The sequence below is a fragment of the Gymnogyps californianus genome, chromosome Z (genome assembly GCF_018139145.2).
Source record: "Gymnogyps californianus isolate 813 chromosome Z, ASM1813914v2, whole genome shotgun sequence".
Taxonomy (NCBI): Eukaryota; Metazoa; Chordata; class Aves; order Accipitriformes; family Cathartidae; genus Gymnogyps; species Gymnogyps californianus.
In genome coordinates this window covers 45,425,657-45,450,519 of record NC_059500.1, presented here as the reverse complement: position 1 = coordinate 45,450,519, position 24,863 = coordinate 45,425,657, and positions in this window count along the sequence as shown.

The window sequence follows — 24,863 nt, the reverse complement described above, 5'->3', positions numbered from 1 at the left end:
GCATTAAACATCATCTTCCAGTGAAAGACAATAAAATATCTCTATTGAAAACAAGTTATGGAATTAGTTCTTAAACAATAGTTTCAATACTTTTTTTTTTGCTTTAAAATGTCATTTTAATGGCTATAATAAATAATGTACTGGAGTACATAGAAACAGTACAATAGGATATATATTAAGAGGGAAGTTTATTTTTTAAACGTATTTTATAGTACAGAGAGACCAAATGAAAGTAATTATGTTTAATTTATGATAACATACGTGAAAGAAGATGCTATTTTTAGTATTCCTTGTGATGTAAAATCATAATTGATCTTAGAGGATTGCAATCGCATGAGTTCTTCTTTTGTTTAAAAGTAGACATTGGTATTACATGAAAAACTGGCAGCTTATATTTTAAAAAATATGATGGCAAGAATATAGTAACTAAATTTATTAAATTTATCTTTCTGTATAATACTAAAAGGGACCGTAATGCCTTCTTTACATTTTGTAATCATTGTAATTCCATGAATTAGTAATGAGAAATATATTGAAAAGTCAAGAAAAGATTAAAACAAAGCTTGTATCAGATGTTCAGGAATGAATTATACTGCCATTACAATAGACTTCTGCAGTTTCCATCAATTAGCACTAAAATGGGCTCAACATTTTTATTTCACCATTTCTTTACATCCTAAGCTATCAATACCATGACACATAATATTACTAACTTACTAAAGAGTCAAACTGCACACAATCTTTAAAAGAGCAGTTGCTAAAAATAAAACACAGTAACACTGCAGTCCATTTTCATGGCAAATTTTGCCAGGCATTTTGTGTGGATTGCCGTAATTTAATTGCCTTCTACTTTATAATATCTTTCAAAAGCTAAGACACACAACAGATTATATGTCTTTAAATTCACAATTTCTATTGAAGATAATTCTCTTTTAAATGGAGGTAGGTTAAAATCAGATGCAGAACAGTACAGGGTTAAATCTTTAATGGTTAAGGTAATGGAAATTCACACTTTTCTCTGCCCTCCCTGAACTTTCTTGAGCTGCAAATTATGAGAAAATCTCACAGAAACAACCATTAGCATGAGCAATTGCACTCTCATTAGTACAGATGGGAATTATGCCATTGATATCAATGTAAAAAGGATCCACACCTCCTAAGTGGTGCTTGAGTCTTTCCCTTTCCCCATGTCAACCAAATAGTGAATTAATGTCTCCTAGAATATATTTAATTTTGATTGAATATGACAGTTATTGGATAGTAAACTCAGGAGTTTTGAGATATAACACGGTAATAGGGATGCAGAGACCCAATCAACCCCTTTGTCAGCCTTTCAAAAGGTTTCCAGTTATGTGTAATTTTCAGATTGCATGTGTTCTGTTCTAAAATTGAGCTGAGATTCTCATCACTGTGAGTGGGAGCTACAAGCATATGTCATTAGTAGGACTGTAAATAGGTTAGTGCATTTCATGCATTGTGTACTATCCAGGGCTTTTTGCCCATGTTCTGTGTGTAAATGGGTCCAGACTGAATACTGGCCCTATAGACTTTGAACTTCAAGAAAGAATTGGTTTTGGATCGTAATGCATACTCTCATAAAATTTGTACCTGCTGAGATCTAAAACAAGAGCTAAACTAATGTGGGGTAGTTAAAAAAGAATCCAAAACCATTTTTTATGAAACACACTCTTTTTTGTTCTGTGGTGTTATTTCTTCTAGCTCAGGACCGTCCAGCTCTCTGTGGTTCCAGATATCCCATATTACCCTGTGTGCCTGTTTCTTTCCCTCTTTGCACAGTAATATTGAAAAGTTAAGCCTTTTTAAATTAGTAAGCACTACTTTGCAGGAAAACGTCTACAGACTCCAGGAACAGAATCTGTGTTGCTGTCTCCTTGTTTTGTGTCAGCAGGGTTAATAGGTGAAAGCTCTGTTTAGCCCAAATCTAAACATATTTTCTGAGCTGTATAATCAGACCCAAATATTTAGAACTACAAGCTTCTTCCAGCTTGCAGAGAAAACATGTTAATTTTTGCCACTGTGGCTGTTATATTGCATGTTGCACAAACTACTAGACAAAGAAGGGAGGATTTCGTATTTGATACTGTATATTCCTCATAATTTGCTTAAGGTGAATATTACTTTCTTAACAAAAGAAAAGATGCATTCCATATGTTGAAAAGCTAACAACTTGCAGCTTTTGAGATACTTCAGCAAGTACACAGACTTAACAAAAAGATAAAATTAGAAGATATTTGGGTTTTGGAAAAGAAAGCTGCTGATTAAGCAGATTTTTAAATGTTGACAATAAAAATATCAACGTCCTTAGAAAGACAGCTTTTCTTGACCTGAAAACTTTTTCTGTTTTATGATCTCTCCATAGTCGCAAGATTGCTATTCCCTCAACCCATTTGCTATTTTGTCTGCCTTTCCACCTACATACTTAAAACGAGTTTTGACTTAGTCTTAAAAATAAAGAAGTATTTAAAAGAGTTAATTGTCATCAGTGCTAGCTGTAAAAGAATAGTTCTGGTTAGGATATATTATCACAACTTCTTGTCCTTTTTTCTGTTTGATATTTGTTCTCTATTTAAGGATACTGGAACATGCTAAAACATTAAAGTGCTCCCACCATGCTTTCTCATGCTTTCTAATAGTGAGAGCAGGAAGAATAGGGGAAGAGATTGAAGACCCCAATAACTGACAAAGTAGTAAAGAAAACCATACCTTTCTGAAATGTAAGCATACCTGCCCCAAATATGTCATTGACAGTGGAAACAATCTGCTCTTTTGTCAACATGGCTTCACCACTTTGACTTTTCTGGCCTTCACATAGTGCAATCAGAGTATCAGTAATATCTCGAATGCAGTTCTACAAAGCATTATATGGATTATTTGTTTATTCTTCAGAATTTAACACAGGAAGGAGATATAAAAAGTGCACTTTAAATAGGAGACGATAAATTTTTCAGTACCCAAACCCTACAACACCTTGATAAAGCCGAGGGACAAAAAAAAAAAGTGACAAATTATAATTTTGGTTATTTGAAATGAAGGGGTTCTTGAAGAATTAAGAAGAACAAACCTTCTCACCTGATCATAGGAGGTACAGTCTTCCTGAATATTTTTGTTCATGCAACCTTTCCTTGTTTTGAACACAAGTGAAGACGCATCTCAGTTTATTGTCAGGAAGATGATGAAAAGCAGGGAAAAGATCTGCAGCGTTGTGTCATGGTTTAACCCCAGCCAGCAACTAAGCACCACACAGCCGCTCGCTCACTCCTCCCCCCTGCTCCCAGTGAGATGGGGAAGAGAATCAGAAAAAAAAAGTAAAACTCATGGGTTGAGATAAGAACAGTTTAGTAACTAAAATAAAATAAAATATAATAATGACAACAATAATAATAATTGTAATGAAAAGGAATATAACAAAAAGAGAGAAATTAGACCCAAGAAAAGACAAGCAATGCACAATGCAATTGCTCACCACCCGCTGACCGATGCCCGAGCAGCGATGTGCCCCTCCCGGCCAACTCCTCCCCAGTTTATGTACTGAGCATGACGTTCTATGGTATGGAATACCCCTTTGGCTAGTTCAGGTCAGCTGCCCCGGCTATGCTCCCTCCCAGCTTCCTGCACACCTGCTTGCTGGCAGAGCATGGGAAACTGAAAAGTCCTTGGCATAAGATAAGCGCTACTTAGCAACAACTAAAACATCAGCGTGTTACCAACATCATTCTCACACTAAATCCAAAGCACAGCACTGTACCAACTACTAAGAAGAAAATCAACTTTATCCCAGCCGAAACTAGGACACATTGCTACAGCTGAAGATCTGCATGACCTTATGGCTGACTTGAAGAACTGTGAGGAGCTCCCTGTCATTTCGGTTGTACCTTTTTCCAAAACACAGGTTACAGACAACACTTGCTAAACATCTGGTGAGGAAGCTAGCAAGATCAAAGCTACCCACTGTGTCTGAGAGGTCCCTAAATGCTCTCACAATCTGTGAAACTTCAAAGTGTATCTGTTCTTGTAGCAGACAAGAGCACGTGAGGTTTTTGTCTGCTCTCGATGATAGGTTTCTCAGGTCATTTTTTTGCAATCTTCTTGTGGACATTCCATCCTTCTCTATATTTCTTATTCAAAGTCATACATCCCTCATTTTCAGTCAGAGAAAAAATATAAAGATGTGATCTGCCAACAGAGCTTTCTCCTTGTATTTCTAAAGCCTGCTTAAATGTGTCAATGCCACGCAGAACTACCACTGGCATGGATCCCAGCTTTGTTTGAAACAAGTCTCCATATTTTTCTCTTGAATTTTTTAGTATTATATGAAGACCTCCTCCAAGTTGCAGCAAGTTTCCAGTATTCGGCCAAGGGGTTGGATCCAGAGGCCTCTTCATCCTTTTCTCACCTATATTCTTCCACTTCATAGCAGCAAAGACACCTGCAAATACAAGCAGCCCTATCATCTCATAACTGTGCGGCACTGCTGTGAATATTTCTGTATATGATAGATTCTGAAATAAAAAAAGTGTGCAACAGAGTGGGTGTCATGGCACACACAGACCAGTTAAGGGGCACACGTTTCTATGAGAAGTAAAACAAAAACCTAGCTATTGCCAGTATTGATTGTAATTCTGCTTATACTTGATAAAACTCATCCTGCTTTAAGAGGGTGTCTTATGCACTGCATGAAGCCCTTGAAGTCCCCTTTACTTTCTATATTGCTATGAAGCTAAAAATGTAATCTACCTCCTTCATTCAGCCTTAAATAAAAATTTAGCTCCTTTTATGATTTTTTTTTGTTGTTATTTTAGACTACAGGAAAAAAAAAAGCTGTTATAAAGGAAGGGCAGTTTTGCATATGAATATAAACTTTTTGGTGTTGGAAGAGGAAATGTAGCAGAAGCTACCATTAAGTACAGGTGCTTTGCAGATTTAAAGTAATAGCTGGACTTGCAGATATTATCTGCTTCTTTCATTCTTATCAGGTGAAAAACTGCAGGATTATACAGGCACTACAAAGAGAAAAAGAGATCCTCAGTCAGTAACACATTTGTAAGCATCTTCAGCTGCCCTCACATCTAAAGATGTTGCTGACGAGACACAATATTCTTTAAATAATGAACACTTTGCTTGAATCTTTTTCCCCTGTATAACTCTCAATAGCACATCAGAAGCACATATCTGTTCCTATAGACAATTGCCCCCGAAAAGATATACTATATATTCTCTGATTTTTCTCCTTTTTTTAAAGTTAAATGAATTATTATTCCTCTCAGTGCTGCTGAAATTGCTATTCATTACCATCATATTATCTTGCTTATCAAAAACATATACAGCATATGCTAGATATATTTTTTTTACTATTATTATATGACAGTTCGGTAAGAAAACCACAAAACTTTTAAAATAACATGCCATGACAGAATTTTTAACAAACATAAAACAAACATGTTTCTCAAACGTCCTTTTTTCTAAATGAATGAATAATTTTTGTATATTTCTTAATTAGTATACTATCATGCAACAAGTCAAATTATATAATTATATAGCATTAAAGAACTATGATCAATGGTTTATCCAGAGAGAAACAAGTTACTAAAATCAAATAATTGTAGAAATATGAATAGATTATGCATATATACACAATTCTTTACATGAACAGTTTAGTCTTACCCAGTCTAATCTCTGAAGAAATTCAGTATTTTAAGTACAGTCTGTATTCTCTTTGCAAACTATGATTATTAATTTTTAAAGAGTGAAAGTGTATCACTCCTGATTCTGTTCTGCTTCTTTTATGGAGGTAGACTCTGTTAGGAAATAATTCCTTTTCAGGATTTGAGTAAGAAGGCATATTGACTTGTTGCATTGATGGAAATAGGTTGTACCTTGATATTTACAGCCAGTTCCTTTAGAGCTTCTGCAGCTGCTTGAGGCTAGACTGAAAAACTTTCAAACACTCTTCTGCTCCTAAATTTTAGGGGAGGAGAAAAAGGGAGGAGCTGGTGATGCCAGTGAAACCACAGAAGAAAGCAGTAAATTACAGATCATGCAGACTGTAATTCAGACAGCTATTTGCAAAATAACAGTATGTTTTGCAAAAAGAGTTCCAAAGAACAGTTTAAACTGCTACCAAAAGAATAAGGTTCCCCTCACAGGAGTCACACTGGCTGCATGTTTATCGTCTGTCCTGTGTGCTGCATTTCTTCTATATACTTTCTTTTCTGAGAAGCAATAAGTAAGTTTTGCTTGCATCAGAGTTAGCCTTTTTCTAACCCTTTTCCTCTGTGTCTGATTTGTTATCATTTTCATGACACCTAGGTGAGAACCTTCAGCCCCCTGGCAAGTGCAGCATGATCGGTGCAGTATCATTTCTGCCTAGTTAAAAATCAGAGTAAAGGCAAGTTATATATATGGACTGAAAACAGAAATGTTACTGGATATGCCAGAACCATTGTGGCATAAAGGTGTAAAACCTTGCTTGTTTTCTTTAGAAAATGTCATTGCCACCTTACCAAGGGAAAACGGCAACTGAGCTACCAAAATTTTGGGACCCACTGTCACAGATGGGGAATTTTGTCTCCCTTTACTAAATGTATTCAACTTAAGAGTCACCTCAGTAGTGAGAGCCATGTTCAGCCTTCACCTTCACTGGATGCATGTCTAACCAACATAATGCTTTACAAAAATTATTCTAGGCAAGCTAACCATATTAAACTTTCCTTCTCTCACAGCAAGAATGAAAATATAGGCTAATATATTTCCTTGTTTAGTTTGTTCGGTTTTTCCACTCTATATTTAAAAGAATATTGATTTTCAAGAATCCGTAGTCTAAGTGCTTAATAAGTCAATTTACAGGCATAGGGCATATGTGAAAACAAGGCATGCCAAAAGAGCTACAAAGACGCAGGGATTCTTTGCAGCAACAGAGCTATGCACAGCATATGAGAGCTGAAGTCAGTGTGCCAAGAGACACTGGAGGCAGGAAAATGGCCTAAACTATAGCATCTAAACAGTCCCTCGGTCTGAATGCAGTTCTGCCTGAACAGATGTTTTAACCTTTTGACACTGAACTTGGGGTGATTTTAAAATTAGGCACAAGTATAATTTGTGCTTGTAGTTTACCTTTATGGCAGAAATGAGAGTCTAAACCAAAAAAAACCTACCTTTCAAACCATAAGGAAGATCTCAACATGTGTTTGATGCCTGATTAAACCATGGCCTGTTCCTGCTGGGATCACCCCGTGTGCGTCCAGCTGCAGCAATACCCACATTCAGAAAGGCTATGGCTCCCTCTCATGTCGGTTTTTTTGTACTTCATTGGGAAAGAATGTGTCGTGTGTACCTTCACATTTTAACCACTTGAGTTTGAAACTAAGCACACTCACCCAGTGTCTATATGCATGTATTCCACTAAACACCAAAACTTTTTCTTAAAAAAAAAAAAAAAAAAAAAAGAATGGCACATCAGCCCACCTTGATCCATCACCTGAGGGAAAAATCTGCCAAGGATGACATTCCTTAAACCAGAGGCAAAAGGTGCTGTTCAGGCTGTTCAGTTTGAGGAAAGCTATTGCAGATTTGATGATTCCCTTAGGCCTGAAGTTGGACCATCAGCACTTATATTTAGAGCCATTTAGATTGCTACTGACAATCAAGAGAGCCACCTCAGTGGAGCCACTCTGACTGTATAGCAAATGTATGTCTCCACAGGAGGAGTCTGGGCTCTTCTAGTTTGAATCCCTCATCAGTTTTCATTCGTGCAGATGTTCATAAATAAATAAGAGTCTTCCAGGAAAAATCACTGCTGAAGCAAGAGGAGCAAACTTTGATCAGACAGCAGAAAGATCTCTGAATCGTGGTTGAAGTCTTCCAGCTCTTTTCTTTTATGGCCAAACCATGGTCAAAACCCAAGTTATATCCACTGAATGATTGCATCCAAAAGACATCTGGAACAGTGTGATTGGGACAGTGTTCAATCTCATGAGTTAACACTGGATAACTAATGTCCTCATGTCCTCATGCACATTCAATCTAGGGCAAACAGAGAGTATCTCTTTCCAAAGCAAATGAAGACTCAGCCATTTGCTATGAGATTCTGTAGTTAATTTGCACACACCATTTATACTCTGGTTTACCACCAACAAGGCTTGCACACCAAATAAATCCATTTTTGGAAAGAGAGACATTTTCAAATAAAATTTCCTTGTCATAACCCAGTATCATTGCTTTCCCACTTCATAGTGCACCAGGTGTCATTTAGAGAACAGAAAGGTTGGCAAAGGGCCAGCAACCTCATCTAGCCAAGTCTTGGCTAATCATAAACACTAATAAATAATTAAACAGCAACCAAGCAATGAAATTATTGAGTGGTGAGTTCAGCTGACATAGCCTTTCATGCCTGTAGCAGTTCCCTGTTGCAGCAGTAGGCACGGCTGGTTGGAACCTCTGGCTTCCGGACTCTTGTTTACCAATTTATCTCTGCTTTTCATGAAGCAGGTTACAACTCACCTGAGAGCAGGGCCAGCGAGTTAGCTATAGGTTGGAGCACCTGACCCATGAGGAGAGACTAAGAGAAGGTTGGGGAGAGATCAGCCTGCTGCCTTCAGCTATCTGATGGGATGTCATAGAGAAAATGGAGCCAGACCCTTCTTCGAGGTGCACAGCAAGAGGATGAGAGGCAACTGGAACACAGGTAATTCCAGCTAGATTTCAGGACACGGTTTCACAGTGAGGTGGTCAGTGATCAGGCTCCTGCAGATGCTATGCAATCTCCAGCCTTGGAGATATTCTGAACTCAGCCAGACAGGGTCTGTCTACCTCAGCGGGCCCTCCTGTGCATGAAGGGTTGGGCTTGGCCTCCAGAGGTGCTTTCAAACTGAAGTTATTCTGCAATTCTCTGATTGAAATTGAAATTCCACCGGACACAACTAAATCCAGTATTGTCAGGTGCAACTACTGAAAACTCCCGAGACAGACGTCCTCAAAAATCTGAAGCATTTAAACAGCAAAAAAAATACTGCAAACCATTTTTACTGCAAGCTTTGGTCTTCTATTTTCATAAACTTTTGAAAGTTCAACTTTGTAAGCTTTCTCTGCTTTGTTGATACAGTTAAAATAACTTAATATTATCTGATGACAACATGATTTTATAGATATCAGGCTGTCAGAAAAGATGATTCAGTCAGGAAAGTTCATTGCAAACTATGATTACAATAAAATCAATGGAATTGACAACACTGAGTAAGAATATGAGATGAGACTCTTGCGAATGTGCATTGACAAGGTCTCTGAATGGCCCTGTGAAATGCAGGCTAGGCAAATCCCAAGCCCTAGTTAGCATGCTGCATAACTTTTTAACAGTGGAATAATTATTAATTGCAAAGAAACAGTCATTGCTTTAATTCAGAGCCTAATATAAATAGGAATCCTGGTTATAAAGGCTCCCTAGACATAACCTGGATAACTTTCTAGCATTCAAAATCCCAGATCTGTGTATCTAAGTGTATCTCCCAGGTATCCTTGCTTTCTTTGCTTTCTGAAGTACACAGGTTGCCTTCCCAATGGCAGAAGGTTTCTTTAATCTAAAAGGTTAAATCATTGGCTTCTCCTCCATGAAGACTTTTTACTGTAGGGTTCTTGCACATGGAATCTACTCCCAGTTCCAATAATTTTTTATTAAGTTTAGTTACTTTTATCTTAATTTGCTTTTATTTAGTTAATTTCTGTGTTTTATTCTATATTCGTTGTACTGGAACACATCTCCTTTTGTAGAACAGAAATACTAAAATAAATTATTTTTAAAACTGGGTATTCTGTAAAAAGTATGAAAAATGTGACTCAATTTTTTTTTTCTTTCATTTTGAAGATTTTCATAAAATGCACAAAGATAATCTTTTTTTATCTTATTGGCTTGTTACCAGTGGATTTAAGATTATATATTCAAAATGTAAAATGACACCCACTTTCTTCCAAAAATTTTTTGTGATGAATTCTGAATGGAGAGTTTTTTACATATTTAAGTGTTTGATTCTTTAATGTATAAACATTTTCCTAGTGTAAACAGAAGAGCTAACAAACCCAGGTTTTACTCACACAACCCAGATCACACAAGGGGCTGCACATGCATAAAGATGGAAATAAATGCTACACAGAGTGCGTTGCTACCTCTATCATTACAAAGCAAGGCAGTAATTTGGCAAAATAAAGAGCCCACTCTCAAAAGGCATTCCTAAACGTCACAGTGTTTCTACTGAAAGCTCCCGTCTTGATTGCTAGAGTGAAAGCTACATTTCCAGGCCTACTGGAGTATCAAATCCTACCATGACCCTTGTGGGAATGATGTCAGGTCATCACAAGTTGAATCTCATGCCTAGGCAAGATATGAGGGGCTTTGCCTTCATCACAGCTCCTGAGAAGCCTGATGACAGCTGCATGGAAGTTCTGGGCAGCTGCAGGAAGGATGAACAAAGTTGCGTCAGTATATGTAAATAATTACTGTCACAGTCTGTGACTAGTGCCAAGGCAAGCTTTTGGGATAACAACAACCAGGGGGTACAAAAGGAACCTCTCTACCCGCAAGGACTTGTGTTTTTCCCTCCACAGAGCAAGTCATTCTCTGTATTTCATTGTACCCAATGGCAAAAATTGGCATCCTCTGGCTGTAATTTGATGACGAAGGTTTAGCTATGAGCATCAAACATTATTTGAAGGTTTCTTAATACTAGGCCATTTCATTTCTACTTTGGACACAGACTGGTTGATAATTCAGGGAAGCCCAAGCCCTTGTCCACCTTCTATGTTAAGCAAGCAGTGCTGTGCCATGCTCTCAACGGATACTGTTTGTGGAAATTAAACTTGCCTCAGATTTTCTGGTCAGGGAATGAGAAAAGACAAAAAAGATCACTTTCAAAGCAAGCATTCCAGACTAAAGAGAATATAGAGGCTATGCAAGTGTTTTATTCACTTTGTATATTATTCACATTGTATATTATTCACTTCTACTGGAAAAATCCTTCTGAATATATTTTGCAGTATTTTATAAATTTTATAAATAAGATGATGGTTCAGAAAAGCAGAAAGAATATTCTGAAATACAGAATGTATTTCAGCATTTTTTAGTTACTTTTCCAAATAACAATATTTAACAATAACAAAAGAACAATAATCTGCCTGGACGGCTTTCTGAATTCCTTATTTGTTTCTCAGCCCATGGAACTCACTTTCACATAATAAAGTTTATATAAATGCAGAAATTAATTTCAGAAAATCTTAATGAATTATGTTAGAGGTATAGATTGCACCTGGCTTATACTTGTACTGCCAAAAAAACCAGACAATAAGGAGATTACTCAAACTAAGAATATATTACAGATTTTAAAACCTCTCTATATTTGTGTACACACATGATCTCAAATTGAGATAATGTTCTTAAAGAAGAGTCTGAGACCAAAACAATTGGTACAGTCTTGAGTGGAATAATCAAACAGAGAATAGAAATACAAAGATAAAATTGCTGTCATCTTCCTAGCTGCTCCCAACCCCAAGATACATAAAAGTTGAACTTCAAAGCTCCTAAAACTCCTTTTTTTTTTTTTTTTTAATTTCTCTTTAGAGCAGCTGGGGTTTCTTTTTTTTTTTTTTCTTTTTTTATGGTTTTGGGAAGGGTTGGGGGGTTAGTTAGTTGGAGTTGTTGTGGTTTTTTTTTTTTCCTTGCTGATAAATTTACAGATCTTTGATATTTAGCTTCACAAAGCGACTTCCAACTAAAGGATTCTCCCATACAACCCCAGGGAAACACATACTTGGTTTTCTGAATACTGCTCAGGTTCTGCACCTCATTGGAAGGAAACAAGTTGTCTGGAGACGTCTTGTTGCATCTTTGTTTTGTCTACAGCTTGGAAGGTGAAACCGTAGCAATAGCATGACTGTAGGGAATATAGTTTCTAAGGGAGAGCAAGGTACAATTAGTAGTCAGTCCTTGCAGATCCTGTGGATACATATGCAGCCCAAATGTAGCCTTAAATCCTCTATAGTCCCCTGTGGCTGTCAGCATAGTGGAAACACCCACTAGCAGAAGTTCTACCACAAGAAGATATTTGAAAGCAGGAAAAAGAAAGGGAAAAAAAGAAAAAAGAACCTGACATGGAGCCCTTGAAACGGGTCAATAGTAAGCAGAGTAGAGGTCTGGCCAGCCTTTGGGTCATAATTTTATGGAACAGTGACAATATGTGATTGTTAATTTTGATGCATTCATACTGCTCAAAAAACATGCCTCCTGTAGCCCAATTCCTATGCAAATAGCCAATACATTATAGACCCCTATTTAATGTCATTTTTGCAGTAATCTGCTTCAGAATCCTGTACACAGACACAGAACAAGAAACACATCTCTGAAAAGATGCATTTGGGGTTTTTTTCCTTGTGTGATTTCTAGAATATATGCAAATAGAATTAACTTCATTGTCTCAATTTAGGAAAAAACAACCATGTGTCAAAGATTGGTCACTTTTTTTGTATACCACAAGGAGGTGCAATTGATCTTTTTTCTGCCTTTGTGTTTTTCTTGCCTTTTTTTTGTTAATTTGGTCTGCCATACTTCTAATGCTAATTAATGTCCCGTGGACTTCGATGTTTTTCTTTGACATTTCTTTTTTGGCCTTAGAAGAAAACAGTACCTAGTCAATATTCCTTTTCTTTTGCTCTTAGCAAATGTAACTGTGACCAGTTCTTTGGATAGTACAGCTACATTATTTTCTCATCAGTGTTTCAGTTTCCTTGCTAACCTCACATCCCATGTGCTGCTTGGGCTGAAGCAGGAAGAAAAGTAGATCATGAGAAAATCCCCAAACCACTGTCATGATACTGAGATTTTTCTGCTTGCAGAAAGTGTGGAAGTCCTATTGTATTGGGTTAGTAATAATAAAGGATGAAGTTCATGAGATAATTCTGCAGTGTAAGGAGAGTGTACTAGTTCAGTGTGAAGAGCATTTCTGGCTGTCAGTTCTGTTGAAGTTATTGATAAAAATCTGCGTTATGTATTTTGGATTAGTTGTCATCCATCTTGCTCTTTGATATGCTAGATAAAAAATACTTTCCATTTGACCTTGGTAGTGTTTATCACCTACATTATGCACGTGCAATCAACTACTAGTCTGATTTAGCAAGTTTAAACAGTATTTATATGTAAAAATATTGTTGTAACCTGCCAGGCAAAATCAGTCATATTTGTATTTAACTATATTTCTATAATACATCTTGTGTGGTAGGAATAAAATAAACTTATTTCCTTTCCTTAATTTTGTCTAACATTCATGATTTTATGGATATGGAAACTACAAGGCCAAAACATAATGTCCCAAAATGTTTGCTGCTGATAACAACACCGATAGAGTTGAAGACAAGTACACAAAACACTTTACAGACTCTGAGATCATGTCAGAGCACTCTGTGCTGTTTAAGTCAAAAGTACTGACAGACAACTTTTCATATTGATGCACAGTTGCTATTTCTTCAGCTTCCTTGTGCTGACTGCCAAGAATCTCGATTGTTAAACTCACTTCCTATTTCTTTTCTCTGGAAAAGTGTTGCCTCCTTTCAATCTGAACAGTTAACTGATCCTCATGATTCAGCAATTATTTTTTATTTCACTCATGTTTTCCAGTAGGTGGAAAACCTGAAGACAGAAGCAGGACTGCTACAAAGCCATTCATTGAGCATATCTACAAAAGATACATGGTTGTGCTGTTCCCCTTTTAGAATTTAAGTAATCATTCTTCTGCTCACAATTCCTTGCTTCTTTTGCTCAGCACTTTATGCTGAATCTCTTTCTTAGCTCTTCCTTTGAAAGACATACTAACAAGACTAATCTGACTGAGATGGTAATATCTTTGCCTCAAAGCTCCCTTAAACAGTGCCTTAGCTATCGTATTTTTGCATCAGTGTTTAGGCCACATTACTCAGTTTCCGCTCACACCTCTCCACGTGTTTGGAGTGTGCTGGCTTTCATTGTTTCAGATATCTGTTCTCACAACTGAGCTTTATTGTTTCTTCTATTTACTCTGTGTGAAAAGGCATGATTACATTGCCCTGTGACTTTTCACTCAGCCTTTCTATACAATAAAGCCATATTCCCTTTTGTTCCTTGCATCTGTCATAATTTGCTTATTACTAACCTTCCTGAGGTTAACAGACTCTATTAACTTGTCCTCCCATGATGGGAACAAATTTATAGTATTCTGTTGTTTTCAAATTTTATCTTGTTTGTTTAAAAAAAAGTAAGAAAAGCTGATTGCATTTTTCATTTTTTTATCCTCAAAAGACAAAAATGTGTTTAGAAGAAATGCAAATTCTTATATGGATTTTTAAGGATAGGTAATGATCCTGGACATAACAAAAAATTCATCATTTGTCTGGTAAATATAGGACAAGAACTGAACTCCTAACCCCTTGCTGATGTAACATTTTGCTCCCTGTCCCTCCATGATGAGTGCCACTCCAAAGACTTCTATTATGGATACCATTTATTTATTCTATATCTGGGCAGTAATGCTAGATCCATCCTTATTACCTGCATGTGTTGTACCACAAGTTGAGCTGATTAATCTGTCTTAAAATTCAGTGCAAACTTTAACTACTCCCTAACAGTGACAACCGCTAGTAATCATTGCAGTGATCACTTTGTCCTGCAGAGAAAGGCCATCTCAGCAGCTCTATGCCTGTGTTCGTTTGCTACCCCAAAATGAAAATGACATGTTTGCAGAAAGCTGATGATGAATTTGTGTTTGTACTCCACGTCTCAGCTCCAAAACAACTGTATTGCCACAACAAACCAGAACATCTGCTACTTTCTTTCAGGGATCTGCTTTCAGTTCCCCCACTCGAACACCAAAAGCAATGCCTTGACTGAGACATGTAGCACATCCAGCACACTAACCTATCTGAGGGTGTTGCTCACTGGGTGCCACTTCAGTGATACCCCTTCCTGCCTAGAACTAGGAGCTGCAATTACCGGGGAGGTACCCCTTCTGCTGCTGGTGGCTCCCATCCTTGCTTATGCAGGCATATTCAGTGAAAAGGGTTGGGGAAGTAAGTGACAGTTTTAGCTATTGAATAGTCCTTGTAGTTGCAATGTGATAATTTTTCAGCCTGTTCAAATAGATGCTAATTTTCGCTTCTCATTGGAAGTTAAATGAGTGAATGACAATCAGTTCTTTAAAAGATTATGGACGATGAGAAACCAGACAGATTAACCGTTTCATGAAAAATCCAGTCCTCAAGGTTAAATAATTCTAAGGCAAGCGTTTAATATTTGGAAATAAGTACTGCTGTGTCATATGAAAAAAACTGTGTTGAAAAATATGTGGTGAAGTAGGAAACATACGAAGTTCATATTAAAGTAAATTCAGTTTGGGAATATCAGTGGTCCAGAAGCAATCTCTTTGGGTACAACTACATGGTCAAAGAGCTTTCTCATTTACTGGGAGATCTTGGGCCACTGTACTTGTTAGTTTGCTTTCAGTTTCTCTTCCGAAGCAAACTACTGAGCTGCTTCTGACACAAAATCCAGGTGGGGTCTGGAATACGTCCTTCAGGGAAAAACCTTGTAAAATTGTGAAGAAACTGCACTTTCAGCAAGCTTCTGGCTTCCTTCTTGGCAACTATCTGTGCCACAGATACTCTTGGAGAAGAGGAAAACAGCTTCACGTTATTTCAAGAAGTTTGGACTGAAACTGCATACATAGAAAACGGCACCTTAAGGGCATGGGTGAGCCATCCATAGTGTGACTCAAGCCCCTTGGCACTTCAAAGGCTAGTCTTAGGCAGCGTGGTCAAAACCCACTCTGTGTCATTCAATCCCAGGGGCCAAGGTTTCTCTGGAATAGATGACAGGGTGTCATGACATAGCATGGTGGTTAGGAAAAGGAGCTTTGGGTTTTTGCGGATTGTATCATCCAGAAATATAGTGTGAATTACTCCATTCTGTCTTCAGTCAGAATAAACTGTGGAATACAAATGGTAGATGGTGGGAAAAATAGAGGAAGGAGTGGAAATCCTCCAAATTCTCTCCACACCACATTAGTTAAATAGAAATACTAAGCCTCTTGACTGAAGTCTTGGACTGAAGTCCCAAGGACCAGGGTTTTCAGATTTTTAAACAGCCTCATATATCGCCTCAGCTTTTGCAGAGGTTTTGGAGATACAGATCATGAAAGTCTGAGCACTCCAGCCAGCCAGCAGTCAGGACTCCAGGCAAGATTTTCTTCTTTCTTTTGCCTTGGTAAAACAGCATTTTGATTGACATTCTTTCTTTTGCCAAAAAAGTCCTTATTAGGCCAGTGTAGTGCTGTGGGGAGAACTCTCCAGCAGGAATTTTGCTTCAGGCTAAGTTCCACCCCCTAAACTAGAAATGCAACTCCAATGCTTCCAAAGGCATGGCATACTTCTTCCTGTGTATTCAAGCAGTCCCTTGTCAGCTGTGACTCCTTAACTCCTTATTCTGCATCTTTAAATATTACTGTACTGTACTGGAAATGCATGCTGGAAATGTAAGCAAATGATTTCTACCTAGTTCTGCAGTCATGTTGGTAAAAGGGTCACAGTAAATTGTGTCACCCAGCCTTCACTAGGTCTGTTCTAATGCATCCTCAGTGGATGCATTCCAAGATGTAAGAACATTGAGTCACCAAAGTCACTCAAGTTTTGTGACGTTCACAGCCCAAGGTTGCATGGCTGCAAGTTAAGCAGTAGTAGATATTTAACTTCAGCATTTAAGCACAGATTATTTTAAATCTCTGGCAATGTCTTCAAAAAGCCTGTGTTGCGGGAGTCCTAGTTTCTATTGACTTCTATGTATCTCATTATCTCAGTTTCTTATTTACCTTGCTCTGCCACAGATCTCTAAGGTTTCTGATTCACCACAATGTTACACTACTTTTATACTGAATCCACCACTATGCTTGGCAAAATGGAGTAACACAGTGGTGTTATCAATGAATTTTTGATTTTAAAATCTTTGAATAATATCATTACCAGGTCATTTAACACATATAAAATAAAAACACACAGACAAGCCTTATACTGAGTTTGAGTCTGGAAATGTACCACCCTGTAAGTTGAAATCAGTGCAAAACTTTATAGCTTTTAGTGGTATAACAAAAAGCAGATGCAGAAGACAGTCCAGCAAGGCCAGTAAATCATTAAGAGTCTGTGAACATGAAATTGCTTTATGAAAAGATTAAGGAACTCCCAAACATTACTCAAATAAAACACCAATACAATTTTACTCTTCGCAGATAAAGAACAAAGTTCATTCTTATTTATATTAGCACCTGAGCTTAGATTGCAGTTAAAATCATCATACCACCACTATATCACTATCACTTCACTGATGTATTATTTATGTAAAGATCTGGCTAAGAGCATGATTTCCAGATATCGCTCCTAAATATAGGCAGTGTTTAAGCTATATATCAACACACAGAGGTAGCTTTACGGTTGTGCTGTGTCTGTATAGTCTTGAACAGGGTTCTAGACATTTCTCATACAGATGTAACAAAGACAACCACAGTAAGCAACTATGAATGAGCAAAAAAAACATTCAGATGAAATCTCAATGTATATATAGTAAAACTGACACTCTATAGAAAGGATAGAAAGTATTTTCAATAGCTGTCGCCTGGTTCATCTCCATTCTGAATTTCTAGAAAAGAGTGTTCCGACAACCTAGAAATACAATAATACCCTTAAAAGGGTTGAGCAAAATGAAGCTGGTGAAAATTCCACAGTCAAGCTTGTTCTTCTAGAGCATGCTCAATCTGGTGCCCATGATTTCAGAATCCAGACTGAGCCTTTCCTTGAAAGTGGTCTCTCTTCATTGCCTCCTGCATGGTCTCTTCTGCCATGACTGCTTATAAAGGTGAGGATCTCATCATGATGAAAAACTGGCAGTTTTAAACAAAATTCAAAACATAGGCACAAACACAAGAGGTATGCTGCTCTGATGAACAAGTTGTGTAGGAACTTTTGTCAATGATGGGACAGTCCCCCTTCCTCCCTCTCTATGTTAGTGAATTCCAGGAGCCAACAATATTCAGAAGCACTGCTGCAAAGCAGTAGAGTAAGGCATGGTAGGAGCACTTTAGACTGGAAAATAGTAAAGAGCACAAACACCTATAACTTGTAATCCCCAATTTATCTTTTTTTTTTATCATGTTTGATGGCAAAAATTAATTTTCTCATTTGACTTTAATCTTCCATGTTAAGTAGATTGTTAAAAAAGTTAAGCAATAATCTTCTAAATTAACAGCAATAAAAAGTATGGTAGCCTGAGTTCGAACAACCTTCAGGACTTTACAAAGCATCTTCCTTAAGAAGTATGTGTTTCTGTGTTTAGGGCAGGGAATTGTGAAGAGAGATACATGCACATAGTGGAGATGAGAGTCTTTAGTACCCCAGAATGAAGGATTTCAGTAGCAATAGGCTGAGGTGGGGAGGAATGGGACACCCATTCAACTGTATCTCTCCTGGGACTCCAGGATCATGGATTTAGAAGAACTAATATTTTATTCTTCAGGTTATAGCAATGACTGGGTGGGTGGAAATGGGAAATAGGAAGTGGGTCCCTGTCTTGTATATCACTACACGTCCCTGTCTCCTGGCCCTTGATTAGGTAAACCAATATCACCTTTCTATTTACACATATTCAGAAAACCTAGACTTCAAGGCTAAATTAATTTTACCCTTACTTTTTAATGAGATTGAATGTCCATGGGTTATAATGTATTACATACCTTAGTACAAAGGCAGTTTACTAAATACAGGTTAATGGAAAACAAAGCTGCCTGCAGAATTCCTTCTTTTTTCTTTTTTTTCTTTTTTCTTTTTTTTTTTTTTTTTTTGGCCTTTGATATAATGTTGATACTTGGCCTTTATTCTTTAGATGTCTTCTTCAACAAAATGGTTTCTAGGCATTTTGAAATCTTCCACTCAATATAACAAATATTTATTACCTGTTTAATTGCAATCATGCATTAATAGAAGCTGCTTGGTTACCTGAGACCCAAACCTTTTTTTCATGTGCAAGCATAGACTTGAAAATCTATGCAAGAGTTTAGTTTTAGCAGCCCTTTTTTTTGTTTGTTTTAACTGAGAATAGTTGGCCTTTGGTCTCTGGTTACAGTGTTTTTGAAATTAATTGGAAAAGATTTATTAAACCAGTGCTCATGCAGAAATCACTCCTCTTATGACCAGAATTTACAGATGTTAGATTTTTCTTCGGGAAAAAGTTCACGTCCACTTGCTGCACTAACTTGGTTAAATTAGTGAGCATCAACTTAACAATACTGAAAAAAGAGAAACTTTAGAAACTTCAGCAAAAGAATGGAAAATAAATGCTGACAATGAAATCTAATGAGATAAAGAATTAGAGCCTGTAAATTAAAACCTAGCTAATAAAACTTAATGCGCGAGAGTCCAAGTAAGTTAATCGATACATAATAAATCAAATTCTGTCTGCAGAATTCCACAACTAACCAACAATAATTAAATGGTATTCAGGATTACCTTGATGAGAACAAGCAGATTACTTTCATTCACTCTTGTGAAGGACTCAAAATAGTTTGGATAGGAGAAGGAACAGAACAGTGAGTAGCATTTGACAAATTCCTTGGTTCAGAGCTTTTTCAAGATTTAACAATCCAATGAATACATTTTTATTCTTAATCTTCCATCTATCAATTTTTTTCTGTGAGAAAGAGTAGGAAATTTTTGAAGGAAGGAGGAAAGAGATATTTAAAGATGTAATTCCCTATTAAGACAGCAGGTTTCAAGAAAACTCAATAGAGAAAAAAATTATCAATATACACAAAAGTCATTTATTTCAACACCCATGGTGAAACAGAAAATAAGGTACCTTAAAACCTCATTTGGATATACAAATTTCACAGAATGAAATAAAAATTATAATAATCAGAGATTTTTATTATGAATATAAACATAGCCCCAAAAGTGTATAAGAAGAAATGATGAAGAAAGGCATGAGACATTGTAACAGCAAAATATGAGAATAAAGGTAGTCTTTCTGATGGAGCAGCTACATTCTGGAATTGCATATTAGATGTGAGTGTTACAGTGGGAAGAAAGAAAATAACTCTGGTGGTGCAAGCTCCCCATTAAAGTTGTAAGTAATTTTAGGGTATTTAAACTTGGAGAATAATGTGCTTTCTAGGAACTAACTCCAACTTCTGCTGAACAGCTTGAGCAGAAAAACAAGCAAGCAAAGTCAATTAAAGTAGGTGGTTTTGTTAATGTTTTTACTACATTTTAATATAAAATTAATTTTCCTAATTATACACTGGCCAAGTCTTATGAAACCTTCCCCAATCTCTTACTAGTTAAAGAAGGTATGTGCAAGCCTTGCTTTAGCAACATTTACTGTACAGAAATTGGAACAGTTCAATTTTTAAGTACAGTATTAAACCCCATAGTAAGCCAAGCATTCTTAATTTTTCTACATTAGGTCTTCATTTGAAATTGTAGTCTACATAACTGCAAACTGACATTTCAGTCCTGCTATTGGATGTAAAAAAGAGGAACTTGTCTCTGGTCAAGTGGTGTAAATGCTAATTGATTTGCTAAAATATAGTTAATTTCTACTTTGCCATGTGTTTTTATTTCTATTTCATATTAACAGTTCTAAAAAAACTATAGGATTTTCTTCCTTTGCTATTTTGATTTTCTTTTTCTAATGCCTAGTGACAATTTGAAAACTCTTTGGTCAGCCACCAATATTAGAGGTGCACACAGAGGCTAACTGGTCTTTGCGGTTACAGCACCAACAGCACAACTGTAACTGAAGTCTGGTCTTTTCTTTGGTAAATACATGTTAGCTCAGAACTTAACACCTTTCAGACTCCCACATTTTGATATTGGCCCTTTTCTCACTTACACCAGTTATTTACAGCTGATTAAGACCCAGTTTGCAACACTAAAATGGAATGATAGACAGTAAAGGAGTAAAAACACTACACACTTCTCTTGCTCCTTTTTTTTTTCTGTTGGAGACAGCAAAAGATAACCAGGAATAATTGCTGAGCTTTCTTTGCTTGACCTACTGTTAGAATATCTGCAGTGTTAATGAAAGTAACAATACCTGAAGCAGGAAAATAGAAGGATTTTAGGAAAGGCAGATGTAACCTCAGAAGAAAAACAGTTGCAACTATTGAGCATAGCCCTTTGTAAAATAAATAGTGATTATATCCATTGGACTGAGATGTCACTTCAGATACAATCTTAAAAGTGCTACCAATAACTATTAACAGAAAACTAAACTGCAAGAAGTTTCTCAGATAACGGTAAAAAAATTTAACTGATTATTAATGCTTGGGTATCTGACCAAAGCACTTTTGATAATGTAGCATAAAAATCCAACCACATCTGCTTTCATCACCACAAAGCCAAAGGGCGTAATCCTGATTACACATGCTATAAATTGAAATTATTCCACTGTTAATCTGGATTTGCTAAGCATGGATGTAAATTAAATGAGAACTGAGCCCTGAATTACTTTGTTTTCCTTTATTCCAAGAAAGACAGTTTACTAATACTTCCCTGACAAATCCTAATCATGTGCATAGCATTTCAAGTGGTCGAAGTATACTATGAACAGTAATGAATTGGCAGTATAAGAGTATTTACTACTGCAATGTTTCAAGTAACTTGAGTAGGTTTGAGGGAATTCAGCCATGAAAGTTAGGTCTTGAATTCAACAGATTTTTATCAATGGAAATAGTGAATAGGTAAGAAGCAAAAGACTTGAACTTTTACTAAACATTTTGTAATAGTCTGTTATGTAATGTTTATAGTAGATACTGTGTTCATTTATCAGGTTTTCAGGAATAACTGCATTTATATTAAAGATAGGCTGCAAGATAATTGATTTTAACAATTCATTAGTCAAGTTTTGAAGGACTTTATTAACGCCGTTTGAAAGAAAACATAATACAAGAAGTACTGAGGATTGATCATGTGTATACTGAAAATCTGCTGTTGATACCTCAATCATAAATGAAGCAATATCATGGGATCTCTATAGTACTTTTGAGAATGACATTTAATTATGAAGAACAACATGTTAAAATGCCAATCAGAGAGCAATGTATATCTGCTGAGTACACAGTCTTAAAAAATCTTTGGGACTCAGTCAATATTAATTCAGTCCACATGTCCCCTAGGAGCAGCAAAATTTCTTTCAATACAGAAGTTCTTTTAATACAGAAAATAGCGGATTTGAGCAGTCATACTCAAGCGACACTTTTCTGATAAAGCAGCTGTCTTCAGAAAAGTCTAACACCTGGTGAAACATGAGAGTTCATAAAGGTAATAAAAACCCACTCAAAAGAATGACTAAACAGCTAAATTAAATCTCTTTGCCCAGTAAAAGCTCTTCTTCAGGTTTATTACAGGTAGTCATCCGCAGAAGAAAACAGCAGCAGAAGAGGTTTTTTTATTCAGACACATTGCTATCTTCAAAGACATCACAAATTAAAAAGACAGCCCTTGAAAAAAAGCAGGGTTCATTTATACGAAGAAATAAAAAATAAATCTTCATGTGACAGGCTCTTTACACAGCTCGGTCACCTCTAATTCAACCAAGATCACCATGACAAGGTGCAAATAGATCTCCTCACAGTTAACTCCTTCTTCCTTAACAATAAAAAAGTCAGAAACAACAAACACCAAGATAGTACTTTAAGACAGTAATTAACACAAACACTTCCAGGTAGAAGGACAGACAGATCCCACCTGCCCCAAGCAATTTTGATTGTCCCATTCCGGGCATCCCAGGGAATCAAGCGCTTCAGAGCCAACCTGTCAGCTCACATACAACCTGAACAGCGCTGCACTCCAGGGGCTTCATCCTCTGTTCCTTCAACATCTGAACACTTCTTAAAACTCAGGCATTTTCCTGACTGCTCTGGTGCTGTTCTTTTCAACTGCAAGGACACACGTTATAAAAGGTAGCACAATGACTAAAGCATTTCCCATAAAATTGTCTGCTGTACTAATTTTCCAACAAGTGGCAAAGACTCATCGATTACTTTTGTTTTGAGGGACACTTTTCTAGTTGAATTTTTTTACGGGAACATGACTGTGAGTTTTGGAGCTAGAGGTCTGTTGCTTGGCAATAAATTTAGCAGTGTTGTGCCTAGAATTTTCCTAAATAACTTTTTCCCAGACTTCATTTTCCCAGATACAAGTGTTTTATGGATAATAGAACATTTAAACATTTTTCTCTCTCTTAATGAAAATCTGACTTACAGTTAACATGGAGCACGTGCTAAATGTTTGTATTATTTCTCACTTAAGTGAGCATGCTGAATACTTCCTTTAGGGTGGCAGATATTTGCCGCTTACCTTAATTTCCAATATATATCAAGTTAAACTGAACTGTGCTTTTTATGCTGCATACATGTGACAAAAAGAGTGTTTTATCACTGAGGTGCCACAGACAAGTAGTTCACTTCAAGAGGCTGTTTTGTCCTGAAAAAAGTGTAATAACAATAGTGTACTGTATGACACAATTGTTGCATCTCCTCCGAAATGACATACATTGTTTCACTGCCATGGACATAGATATGCTTGAAATAAATCCATAATAAATGAGACACTTGTAGATTCAGTCATGCTAGACATCATTGAGAGGATGGATTTGTCTGAAGTCCCTAAGCTCCTGGTAGCTTGACTTGGTGACTGCTAGTACATTTTACAGCAGAATGAAGACCAAAATTGATGGACAAGTGCCAAACAGTCCTTCATCCTCCACTGATCTTCAAATGATTGAGTCAAAAGGTGATGAGTAATATGACAATTTCTCTATATGTTAACATACTGCTTCCCCTCTGCAGAGTGCATTACCATCTACCAGGAGATATTCAGCTTTTGTGAGCATAACATTACACCACATTTACGTTTCTCAGGAATCCACACTAGAACTAATGGAGACACAAAAGGTGTTAAAATATTTGCAAACTGTAAAAACACATGCAATCCAAATAGCAAAAAAACACACCTAAAATGTAAATCACCTCTTGTTATAAAGGCCTGACCTTGTTCCACTGCTGGAGTAGTTTAACAGTAGCGTGACTAAACTCATTGAGTTGTGCTGATGTAAAGCTGGTATGACATTAGCTTCAGGCATAAGTCTACATTGAGTGCTGATAACTATTTTAGAGCTCTCCATGCTCCAAGGCTAGAAAAAGAAAGATGTAGAAAGGGCTTACATGCAATGAACAGACTTAAAACCTAGGGATGGATTGCCAAATGCTGCATCATTCAGGTAACTGACGCATGTACAAGTGGATAGGGTAGTCACAGTACAGACAAGTGCTGGCATAATTTATGCAGGACGTACAGAATTGCTAGAAGTAGCTGCTAAGGTAGCTGACCACTCTGGTGTGTTCACATCTGTCTGGGCACTAATGCCTGTGCTTGACAACCTCAGTGACAAAAATTCATCAAGGTGCTCAGGAGGGATTGTTTTCAAGTTCAGGCAAGTGGCTTATACCTGCCTGTTCCCTTGAGTCTGCTCCTAGTGTGTTGGCTGCTGTAGAGCTGCCTGGATGACTGGATCAAAAGCCTCCTTCCCATGAGTATGGCAATTCATTCCCTCTCACATGAAGAGCACTAGGAAACTCCTAAGTTTCCTAAAGCAATAGCTTTAGGAAATTCCTGCTAGCACACAGTGGTAGAAAACAAAATGTGGCCTGTGGCAGCAAAATGGAATCCTTTGTGATCCAATAATTAATCCAAAATTGAAGATACAGATATCCATGCCATCTTCATTTTAAAAAAAAAGT